The sequence below is a fragment of the Bidens hawaiensis genome, unplaced genomic scaffold (genome assembly GCF_021521415.1).
Source record: "Bidens hawaiensis isolate Kalapana, Puna unplaced genomic scaffold, B.hawaiensis_p1.1 tig00010894_1, whole genome shotgun sequence".
NCBI classification, from domain to species: Eukaryota; Viridiplantae; Streptophyta; class Magnoliopsida; order Asterales; family Asteraceae; genus Bidens; species Bidens hawaiensis.
This window is the reverse complement of record NW_027491841.1, coordinates 321,795-334,991: the sequence shown is the minus strand read 5'-3', so window position 1 is coordinate 334,991 and position 13,197 is coordinate 321,795.

The following is a 13,197-nucleotide window of genomic DNA, read 5'->3' as shown; positions in this document are numbered from 1 at the left end:
AGATTTCACAGTTATGTCCTGCCGAAGGGAGATATAACCGTGAAAACTCCAAAATATAAAATCCTCATACATGAAATTTCCATAGTTAAACATAAAATCGTAGTGAGACACCGTGACCTCTCCACGTGGCTAAAAACCTGAAAGACACGTAAAATAATTTAATCAGTATAAACTGAGTGAGTTCACAAGTTTTGTGACTCGATAAAATGCTTTCTAATATAATTCTCATAACGTCATGAATGCAATATCCATGACTTGCAGTGTAACGTGAATACATGAGTTCGTAACCATTCCTTGACTATATATATACACCATAAAGCCCCACATAACATCCCACGAGTCCACGAGGGAATAAATAAATCGGAAAACTAAGCACCCGTCTTATAAAGTGGCGCGACCACTTACGAGTGGGTTGGTCAGACCAGTAGTACTACCCGTAGAGTTCCTCGGCTATAGTTGCCTATAGTTTATGGTTACAATATATACCGGGGACTTTATGTACCATGAGCGCGCCAAATATCTCATGTACACGCACATTGTAAATCAAGATATACACCATGATAAAACATATTTAAACACGTGTCCCTCGCCCCGAAAACAGTTTAAAACATAGTGAAAATAGTGAAAATAGGGGCTGTGAGACTCACCTTAAATCGAGGAATAATGTTCCGTTATACTTGGTGAGTTTCCTGTATTATATCGTATACGTACATTCTTCAGTATATAATACTTATACTACTATTAATACTTAGCCCGATACATACTTATGAGGTGACGGTATATATGTATTTTTTATACCTTAGCGATATGGACGTTAGACAACGTCTTATACTTGTTATATATATGCCCGTTATATTCTCTTTATATATATATCCTCCGAGCATTAGGGAATGCTCGATACAAATTATTAGTCGGTAATCATGACGTTCGTGACATGCTTTGGCCTAATAGGTTTTGGAGCTCTCATCGTTAGTCCCCAGGTAGGTAACGGGCCCATCTATGATATATTCAGTTACCAGCCTAGACAGGACGTCCCGACTACCGGCACCTCCACCCTTCCAGTTACTCGCAATGTCCATCACAAAAACCCGTATTTTATATTTATTGCACATATATAGGAATATATGTGTATGACTTGTATACTTATTTTGTTATGTATATATTATAAGTATTATTAATATCCTTTTTAAATCTTATAAGCATATATTATATATATCTTACTAGTACTCATATTTTATCATTATTATTATTATTATTACTATTATTATTACTATTATTATTTTTACTTTTATGACAAACCCGATACGGTTTTTAATACGTTAGTTATATCCTTTGTAAAGTTTAACATAACCAAAATTCCATTTTTACATTTAGATCATCTTGTTTATTTATAAATGGGTTTTACTACTGAAGATCATTTTTACCTTAACCTTCCTTAAACACCCCTTTAAATCCTTTATATCTTTTACTTAACATGATTTATCCTTACTTATATGTCACACTTCAAGTTTATATTCATGATTTATCACCTCATTAAATATATGTATCTTAGGCTTAATCCATGTTTTTCTATTAAACATAATATGATTTTATTACCTTGGAAATGTCGGTTTTTCGAGACGTTCTTGAGCGTGTTTAGGCTCTTGGATGATGGTCTTGTAGTGTAGGCTCTAGAATATGTTTATTAAACATGAACACAAGTGTTAAAATCAAAGGAAACGAGTGTGTGTTGGCTGGACAGAAAAGAATCATTTTCCAGCAAGTATTTTATGAAGAACAATTAGACTTTTAGGCTTACCAAGTGCTGAAATTAAGCCGGAAATGGATATTCGAAAGATGGTTCGTGATCCTTACGAGTTTCCTTGGATTTCTAAACAAGAATCACCGAAAAATACCAAGTAGTTTGTGAGATATGAACAAAAGAAGAGAGGTGGGTACTGCTGGAAAATGCAGTTTCCCAGCAGTGACCTTCGAAGGTTCAAAGCTTCTTACCGAGGTTTTCCGGGCAGAGATCCGTTCTAGGCTTTCCACTAAGGTTTAAGGATTTCTTCTAGCTTTCCAACGATATATAGGGTTCAGAAGGTTCAGGGCAGAATTATAGAGAAAATGGGTTGCAAAGAGGCGGTTGCTTGGTGTTGCGCTGCTGCTGTTCTTCAGCCATGAAAAGAGAGAAATTTGGAGTGTGTTTAAGGGTTTGTATGAGTTTGTGTGTGGTGTTTTTTCATCAAAATAATTGGTCTTATTTATAGGCAAACCCAAGGGAACACATCCCTTGATTTGGGGGATCCAAAAGATTACAATCCCTTGATTTAAGGGTGTCAAATCTTACACCATAAAGTGAAATAGTTAGTCAAAGCATGGTTTTTATTGTTGTTTATTTGATGGAATGGGGGTAGGCGGCCATAGGGAATGGTTAGGAAGATTTTGCTTGATCTTGCAGTACTTTCAATATTGTGCCCATACCTTGGCAGGTAAAAGATAAGATCTTCCAGAAGCATAGACTGGCTCATTTTGGGCGGAAGTATTCCCTTCCCGCAGGTCTTCCCGCAGGTCTTCCCGCAGGGTCTACCCGCAGGGTCTACCCGCAGGGTCTTCCCGCAGAGTCTTCCCGCAGGGTCTTCCCGCAGAGTCTTCCCGCAGGGTCTTCCCGCAGGTTCTTCCCGCAGGTCTTCCCGCAGGGTCTTCCCGCAGGTCTTCCCGCAGGTCCGCAGGGTCTTCCCGCAGGTCTTTGAGCACAGGGTCTTTGAAAAGGATTTTTGGTTATTAGGGTTTTTCGCAAGGATTCTTCCCACGGGTTTCCCAATGTCACGCAGAGTTTTTCCACTCTTCTGTTTGAACTTTGGGTATATTATAGATGATATGGAACCCGTATTTATTTTGGTTCCCGGTATGATGTATATTTAAATTTAGCCCGGAGTTATATTTGGTTAAATAATGCTCCATATTGTAATCCTTTATGGATTGTTTAAATTATTAACTTCATATTATTTTGACTAGTATACCTTTAATTCCTTCATAGTTTCATATCTTGGTCATCTCACTGTATAATGTATCATTGATTTGGCCGGTTCGGCGACTATATTCCATTATTTAAACGTTTATGGCGTTTTGGTCCTAATTAGAGTATTAGAACATTACTGCACATGGTCTTACCATTACCCCTTATATTGGATCATAGGTATATATTTAGCTTGATATGTTTGTCACCTCTGACTATTACTGGGCTGTCTTTATCATATAGTAGTTCTCATCGGCACTTTATACAATCCTATAGGCATTACGACTGTTCTCGTTCACATTTCAAGTATACTATGGTTTATACGTCATATAACTTATATAATCAACACATATTTTAAATCAAGTATATAGATTAGAGTGTGAAATAATTACCGGGTGTCACATTCTCCCCCTGTTGGAAGAATTTCGTCCCGAAATTTGTTGTTAGTTATCCGTTATAGTTGGGTCCGGGAAAAGGTGTGGGTACTTCTTTCGAATTTGATCTTCTCTTTCCCAGGTAAACTCGGGTCCCCTTTTAGATTTCCACTGTACCTTCACTAACTTAATCCGACTTCTTCGTAGTTTTGTTCTTTCCAGTCGGTAACGGCTATCGGTTCTTCAATAAAGTGTAACCGATCGTCAATATGTACTTCATCTAAAGGTATAATTAAAGATTCATCGGATAGACACTTTTTAAGGTTCGACACATGGAATGTGTCATGTACCCCGTTAAGTTCTTCCGGTAGCTTCAACTTATAGGCCACTGGACCTATCCTTTCCAGGATCTCGAACGGTCCGGTATATCTTGGGCTGAGCTTGCCCCGCTTTCCAAACCTTGGAACTCCCTTCCATGGCGAGACTTTTAAAAGAACTTTATCTCCCACTTGGAATTCCAAAGGCTTGCGTCTCACATCCGCATAACTTTTCTGTCGGTCGCGGGCCGTTTTCAGTCGTTCTTTTATTTGAAATATCTTGTCAGTTGTTTCTTGAATTAGTTCGGGACCCGTCATTTGTCTGTCGCCAATTTCCGCCCAGCACAAGGGCGACCTACACTTACGACCATACAAAGCTTCGAACGGTGCAGCCTTTATGCTCGTGTGGTAGCTATTATTATATGAAAATTCCACCAAAGGAAGGTGAATATCCCAGCTACCACCAAAATCAATTGCACACGCTCTTAGCATATCCTCCAATGTTTGTATAGTTCGTTCGCTTTGGCCGTCAGTCTGGGGATGGTAGGCGGTACTCATATCTAATCGCGTGCCCAAAGCTTTTTGTAACGACTTCCAAAAATGAGACGTAAATCGACTGTCGCGGTCAGAAATAATCGAGACTGGGACTCCATGTCTTGACACGATCTCTTTTATATATAGTCTAGCTAACCGCTCCATCTTATCCGTTTCTTTGATAGCTAAGAAATGCGCGGATTTGGTTAGCCGGTCGACTATCACCCATATGGTGTCATAACCTCCTGGAGTCCTAGGTAACTTCGTAATGAAATCCATCGAGATTTGTTCCCATTTCCACATGGGAATCTCGGGCTGTTGTAATAATCCGGATGGTTTCTGATATTCCGCCTTGACTTTTGCGCAAGTTAAACATTTTCCCACATAATTTGCTATATCACCCTTAATATTAGGCCACCAATAGTATCCCTTTACATCTTTATACATTTTATCTGCACCGGGGTGCACGGAATACTTCGTCTTGTGGGCTTCATCAAGTATTCTTTCACGTAATCCTCCATTGAGAGGAACCCATATTCGGTTGACAAAGTACAGGGTACCGTCTTCTTTGGATTCTAAGTTGTCAACCATACCACGGAGACCCTCGTCTTTGATATTATCAGGTTTCAAAGCTTCTCGTTGGGCTTCGTGGATAAGGGTGGTGAGGTTCGTACTTATAGTTAGCCCTAAAACTTTAACACGTGATGTTTTCACCTTTTCTTTCCTGCTTAAAGCGTCTGCTACAACGTTCGCCTTTCCAGGGTGGTACTTGATTACACAATCATAATCATTCAATAATTCAACCCACCGTCGTTGCCTCATGTTTAATTCTTTTTGATCAAATATATGTTGTAGGCTTTTATGATCGGTGTAGATTGTGCAATGGGTGCCGTATAAGTAATGACGCCATATCTTAAGTGCAAACACCACTGCGCCCAATTCTAAATCGTGAGTGGTGTAATTTTTCTCGTGCACTTTGAGTTGTCGTGACGCGTACGCGATGACTTGATTTCTTTGCATAAGGACACAACCAAGTCCTTGATGCGAAGCATCGCAATAAACTACGAAGTCATCCGTCCCTTCAGGTAGAGCTAGGATAGGCGCACTACAAAGCTTCTGTTTTAGCAACTGGAACGCCTTTTCTTGTTTATCTCCCCAATTAAAAGGTTTATCCTTCTGTGTGAGCGCAGTAAGGGCTTGTGCTATCTTCGAGAAATTTTCAATAAATCGCCGATAGTAGCCTGCTAGCCCTAGAAATTGTCGTATTTCCGTCGGTGTCTTCGGCACTTCCCAGTTTTTAATGGCCTCTACTTTTGAAGGGTCAACATGAATTCCCTTCTCGTTGACGACATGGCCTAAAAAGTGTACTTCTCTTAGCCAAAAATCACACTTTGAAAACTTTGCATACAACTTCTCCTTTCTCAACAATTCTAAAATCAATCGAAGGTGTTGCTCGTGCTCTTCTTCGGTTCGGGAATAGATTAATATGTCATCTATTAACACTATCACGAACTTGTCTAGGTAAGGTTTGCACACTCGGTTCATTAAGTCCATGAACACGGCAGGTGCGTTCGTTAGCCCAAAAGGCATGACTAGAAATTCATAATGACCATACCTCGTTCGAAACGCAGTCTTTGGTACATCATCCTCGTGTATCTTCAGCTGATGGTACCCGGATCGTAGATCTATCTTGGAATAGAAACTAGATCCCTGTAATTGGTCAAACAAATCATCAATCCTCGGTAAAGGGTACCGATTTTTGATGGTCAGTTTGTTAAGTTCCCTGTAATCAATACACATACGGAACGAACCGTCTTTCTTCTTGACAAATAGTACCGGGGCTCCCCAAGGTGAGTAGCTCGGGCGTATGAAACCCTTGTCTAGTAGCTCCTGTAATTGATTCGATAGTTCTCGCATTTCCGAGGGAGCTAATCGATAAGGTGCTCGCGCTACTGGTGCAGCTCCTGGTACTAGATCGATTCGAAACTCCACTTGTCTTTGAGGTGGTAACCCTGGTAGATCTTCTGGAAAGACTTCGAGGAAATCTCTCACTATAGGTATACTTCCTATCTTCCTTTCTTCATCCTTCTTCTCCACCACGTGGGCTAAGAAAGCTTGACACTTCTTTCGCAAGCACTTTCGTGCTTTCATACACGAAATTAACTTCATCACAGTGCCACGTCTTTCCCCTTGAATAGTCAGCGTTTCACCACTTGCCAAGGGTACGCGGATTTGCTTGTCATAACAAATAATTTCAGCATGGTTCTTTGCTAACCAATCCATGCCTATAACGACATCAAAACTTCCTAAATCTATCGGCAACAGATCTACGTTAAATTCATGTTCTCCCATCACTAGTACGCAACTTTCCACTATATCGTCTGATCGTAACTGTTTGCCATTAGCTATTTCTATAGTATAGGGCGCTGCTAATTTACTAGGTGCTAAACCAAGCAGGTCCTTAAATTCAGTGGATATAAAACTTAAATCCGCACCAGTATCAAATAACACAGACGCATAGTGGTTGTTAAGTAGGAACGTACCAGTGACGACATTTGGGTCTTCCTTAGCTTCACCCGCCCCGATAACAAAAGCCCTAGCTTGAGCTGTATTCTTCATCTGTGGACAGTCCTTGATAAAATGACCCGTATTTCCACACCCATAACAAGCTCGTGGTGTCGTTTTCCCCGGTTCTTGCTTCACAACTACTGCACCATTCTTAATTCTACACTTAGCTTCCACATGCCCTCTCTTGTGACAATGCTTACACACAATACTTGAGCAGTCACCAACATGATAATACTTGCATTTGTCACACCACGGGTTTGACCCGCTATACGTCTTCCGTGGTTGATCCGTGGTCTGGGCGGCATACACTTTCACAGTTTCTTGTTTCTTGACAGGGGGTTCTTTGGAACTTGACCCTTGATTACGAGAGGCCCAGCTCCTCTTGTGATTGTTATGGCGGCTGTTGCTGCGTTGGGAGAATGGTTGGCTTGCTTCCTTCTGAGTTGGCTTTCCTAGGGTGCCAGCTCGTACTGCATCTTCTGTCAGACTCAGACCTAGTTCAACAGCCTCGGCCATGGTCGCAGGCCTAGTGGCCGTGATTGGTCCCCTGATAACTGTTGCTAATCCCCAGATGTACCTTTCAACTCTCTTTTCTTCAGTGGTGGCCATATGAGGAACTATTCGGCATAGCTCGTGAAATCGCGTGTTATATGCTGTGATGTCGGCTCCCTTCATGGTGAGCGTCCAGAACTCATTTTCCAACTTCTGCATCTCAGTCCTTGGGCAATATTTCTTTTCCATCATCTCCTTTAACTCTTTCCAGGTCTTACCATAGGCCACGTCTCGGCCTAGGGTTTGTACTTGTAAATTCCACCACGATAGGGCTTCATCTTGAAACATACATGTCACGTACAACACTTTCTGTTTTTCTGTGCATCCACTGATTGCTATCACAGATTCTGTCTTCTCGATCCAACGGATAACTCCTATGGCTCCTTCCGTTCCCTTAAAGGACCACGGTTTGCATGTCATGAAAGTTTTGTAGGAACATCCTCGTTCCTCACCGCCAGTCTCTGGAACTACATTTTCAGTGTTTGCGGAATTCCTTCGTTCTTGACTTGAGTCGCCCCTACTGGCTTCGTAGGCGGCTATCGCTTGCGCTATGACTTCTTGTAATTGCGCAGGTGTATTAGGTAAACTGTCGTTCCTTCTCCTTGGCATTTTCCTTCAAGTTGAGAATAAGAAGGATCGGTTAGTATTGGCATCACGCTTGTATGTAAGTAGTTGTAGGGTTCGATACTTATTACATTCACACCCATATATTTGCTTATAGTCATACTTATCAATCATATACTCGCATACATAGATTTTATTATTACATCTCATTATACCACATCGTATACTCATACTCATATATCATAAACATAACTTCATTACATCAAAAGATTTGATTACATAAGTTTATGTTTAAGTCTACTACAAACTCCTACAACATACAAGCGTTTTGCCAAAAGATCGGGTCGTAGTCCGTAATATATTACTTCCCATACATATGATTACTACCCGCTAATACTAGTCTATAGTCGCTTCATGGCATCGGTGGTGGCGGTGGTGGAAACACGTCTCCCAAAAAGACTTGAATTGTCTTAACCTCATTCTCCAATTTCATCACCCTTCGTTCGGCGGCAGCGGCCCGCCTCGCTCCCACATCAGCTAAGTGCAATGCATCTCTTACCATATGCTCCAACTTTAGCACTCTCATCCTTGCGTCCGAGATCAAGTCATAGTGATTATCAAGGCGGAGACTGGTCTCACAGGCCTTGCCTTTCACACTCTCCATAAACACCTCGACCCTCTGCTCCCAATCCATGAGCCATTCATCAAGGGCCTTTCTCTCAGCCTCGGCGGCTGCTGCGGTCGGTGGTACGGGGACCTCTGTATCATCGGAGGTAGCGCGCCCTTGGGGGCGTGAGGACTCGCCTACCTCATGTATAGTCCGGGGCACCTCGTCGTCGGAGTCCGTGGCATACCTTTTCAGCCCAGCGGCTCGTATCTCCTCGGAGGGCACTGCAGCCAGCTCCTCCATCTCCTCAAGGTCGTCGTTGTCATAAGTTACCTTGTCGTCCTCATCGAGCCTGATTACCTCGGTAGGCTCGTCATCGGAGATCTCTATAGGATCATCAGGAATTGGAACAACGTCGCTCATATGGACACTGCTGCTATCAGTGTCAGAGTTAGAGCCGGAGTTCGAGTCAGTGATGGCTAGGCCATGATATGGATCATTGTTTGGGAAGGCCATCGCTGAAAGGATTAAGGTTTAATTAGTGATAATATCGCTTTATGTTTTTCCTATCCCTTATTTTGGTCATTCCTATACTAGACCATTAGTTGCGATAAAGGTGTCGTGAAGACACGTGCACTCTCGTGTAATGCAAGTTTTGAAAACATGTTATGCATGAAAAACGTTTTCATGAGGGAATCTAAGGGGTTATAGTCTAGACTCATGGTTGAATCCTAGTTCGCTATAACCTTGGCTCTGATACCAGTCTGTCACACCCGGTCCATAGGCGGAAACAACCGGTGTGCGACTCATGAAAGGTTTTCGAGAGCGCGGTTAAGCAACAACTATATGATTAAATACATGAGGATTTCATTCATAATATAAGTTTTACAAAAATATCCATAAAAAGGTTTACATATAACATATTGAGATTTCACAGTTATGTCCTGCCGAAGGGAGATATAACCGTGAAAACTCCAAAATATAAAATCCTCATACATGAAATTTCCATAGTTAAACATAAATTCGTAGTGAGACACCGTGACCTCTCCACGTGGCTAAAAACCTGAAAGACACGTAAAATAATTTAATCAGTATAAACTGAGTGAGTTCACAAGTTTTGTGACTCGATAAAATGCTTTCTAATATAATTCTCATAACGTCATGTATGCAATATCCATGACTTGCAGTGTAACGTGAATACATGAGTTCGTAACCATTCCTTGACTATATATATACACCATAAAGCCCCACATAACATCCCACGAGTCCACGAGGGAATAAATAAATCGGAAAACTAAGCACCCGTCTTATAAAGTGGCGCGACCACTTACGAGTGGGTTGGTCAGACCAGTAGTACTACCCGTAGAGTTCCTCGGCTATAGTTGCCTATAGTTTATGGTTACAATATATACCGGGGACTTTATGTACCATGAGCGCGCCAAATATCTCATGTACACGCACATTGTAAATCAAGATATACACCATGATAAAACATATTTAAACACGTGTCCCTCGCCCCGAAAACAGTTTAAAACATAGTGAAAATAGTGAAAATAGGGGCTGTGAGACTCACCTTAAATCGAGGAATAATGTTCCGTTATACTTGGTGAGTTTCCTGTATTATATCGTATACGTACATTCTTCAGTATATAATACTTATACTACTATTAATACTTAGCCCGATACATACTTATGAGGTGACGGTATATATGTATTTTTTATACCTTAGCGATATGGACGTTAGACAACGTCTTATACTTGTTATATATATGCCCGTTATATTCTCTTTATATATATATCCTCTGAGCATTAGGGAATGCTCGATACAAATTATTAGTCGGTAATCATGACGTTCGTGACATGCTTTGGCCTAATAGGTTTTGGAGCTCTCATCGTTAGTCCCCAGGTAGGTAACGGGCCCATCTATGATATATTCAGTTACCAGCCTAGACAGGACGTCCCGACTACCGGCACCTCCACCCTTCCAGTTACTCGCAATGTCCATCACAAAAACCCGTATTTTATATTTATTGCACATATATAGGAATATATGTGTATGACTTGTATACTTATTTTGTTATGTATATATTATAAGTATTATTAATATCCTTTTTAAATCTTATAAGCATATATTATATATATCTTACTAGTACTCATATTTTATCATTATTATTATTATTATTACTATTATTATTACTATTATTATTTTTACTTTTATGACAAACCCGATACGGTTTTTAATACGTTAGTTATATCCTTTGTAAAGTTTAACATAACCAAAATTCCATTTTTACATTTAGATCATCTTGTTTATTTATAAATGGGTTTTACTACTGAAGATCATTTTTACCTTAACCTTCCTTAAACACCCCTATAAATCCTTTATATCTTTTACTTAACATGATTTATCCTTACTTATATGTCACACTTCAAGTTTATATTCATGATTTATCACCTCATTAAATATATGTATCTTAGGCTTAATCCATGTTTTTCTATTAAACATAATATGATTTTATTACCTTGGAAATGTCGGTTTTTCGAGACGTTCTTGAGCGTGTTTAGGCTCTTGGATGATGGTCTTGTAGTGTAGGCTCTAGAATATGTTTATTAAACATGAACACAAGTGTTAAAATCAAAGGAAACGAGTGTGTGTTGGCTGGACAGAAAAGAATCATTTTCCAGCAAGTATTTTATGAAGAACAATTAGACTTTTAGGCTTACCAAGTGCTGAAATTAAGCCGGAAATGGATATTCGAAAGATGGTTCGTGATCCTTACGAGTTTCCTTGGATTTCTAAACAAGAATCACCGAAAAATACCAAGTAGTTTGTGAGATATGAACAAAAGAAGAGAGGTGGGTACTGCTGGAAAATGCAGTTTCCCAGCAGTGACCTTCGAAGGTTCAAAGCTTCTTACCAAGGTTTTCCGGGCAGAGATCCGTTCTAGGCTTTCCACTACGGTTTAAGGATTTCTTCTAGCTTTCCAACGATATATAGGGTTCAGAAGGTTCAGGGCAGAATTATAGAGAAAATGGGTTGCAAAGAGGCGGTTGCTTGGTGTTGCGCTGCTGCTGTTCTTCAGCCATGAAAAGAGAGAAATTTGGAGTGTGTTTAAGGGTTTGTATGAGCTTGTGTGTGGTGTTTTTTCATCAAAATAATTGATCTTATTTATAGGCAAACCCAAGGGAACACATCCCTTGATTTGGGGGATCCAAAAGATTACAATCCCTTGATTTAAGGGTGTCAAATCTTACACCATAAAGTGAAATAGTTAGTCAAAGCATGGTTTTTATTGTTGTTTATTTGATGGAATGGGGGTAGGCGGCCATAGGGAATGGTTAGGAAGATTTTGCTTGATCTTGCAGTACTTTCAATATTGTGCCCATACCTTGGCAGGTGAAAGATAAGATCTTCCAGAAGCATAGACTGGCTCATTTTGGGCGGAAGTATTCCCTTCCCGCAGGGTCTTTCCGCAGGTCTTCCCGCAGGGTCTACCAGCAGGGTCTACCCGCAGGGTCTTCCCGCAGGGTCTTCCCGCAGAGTCTTCCCGCAGGTCTTCCCGCAGGTCTTCCCGCAGGTCCGCAGGGTCTTCCCGCAGGTCTTTGAGCACAGGGTCTTTGAAAAGGATTTTTGGTTATTAGGGTTTTTCGCAAGGATTCTTCCCACGGGTTTCCCAATGTCACGCAGAGTTTTTCCACTCTTCTGTTTGAACTTTGGGTATATTATAGATGATATGGAACCCGTATTCATTTTGGTTCCCGGTATGATGTATATTTAAATTTAGCCCGGAGTTATATTTGGTTAAATAATGCTCCATATTGTAATCCTTTATGGATTGTTTAAATTATTAACTTCATATTATTTTGACTAGTATACCTTTAATTCCTTCATAGTTTCATATCTTGGTCATCTCACTGTATAATGTATCATTGATTTGGCCGGTTCGGCGACTATATTCCATTATTTAAACGTTTATGGCGTTTTGGTCCTAATTAGAGTATTAGAACATTACTGCACATGGTCTTACCATTACCCCTTATATTGGATCATAGGTATATATTTAGCTTGATATGTTTGTCACCTCTGACTATTACTGGGCTGTCTTTATCATATAGTAGTTCTCATCGGCACTTTATACAATCCTATAGGCATTACGACTGTTCTCGTTCACATTTCAAGTATACTATGGTTTATACGTCATATAACTTATATAATCAACACATAATTTAAATCAAGTATATAGATTAGAGTGTGAAATAATTACCGGGTGTCACAATGATCAACTAGAGACACGACGTATGTAAACCGACAGATGGAAACTTGTAAAATCACGGGTGGTACTGGGTCCGAGGTATTGCTTGATAGGGGTATATCATGTAGTGGGGAACACTAGCTAGTTAGTTGAATAATTGAACCTTAATCGTATCTAATGGCTGCTTGGTATACTTTGATGTTTAAATTTAGGTGGATAAACAATATCCTTGATCGTCTTAGCTGTTCATGAAAAATGTGCAACAATGTTTTAATCTACTATTATGAGGTTTAAGTCAAATTAGGGTGGTTTGATCCTGTAAAATATAAAATAAAGCGGGTCTTAACTGTGGGTTCCACTAGATTATAATAATAACAACAATAATAATAATAATAATAATAATAATAATAATAATAATAATAATAATAAT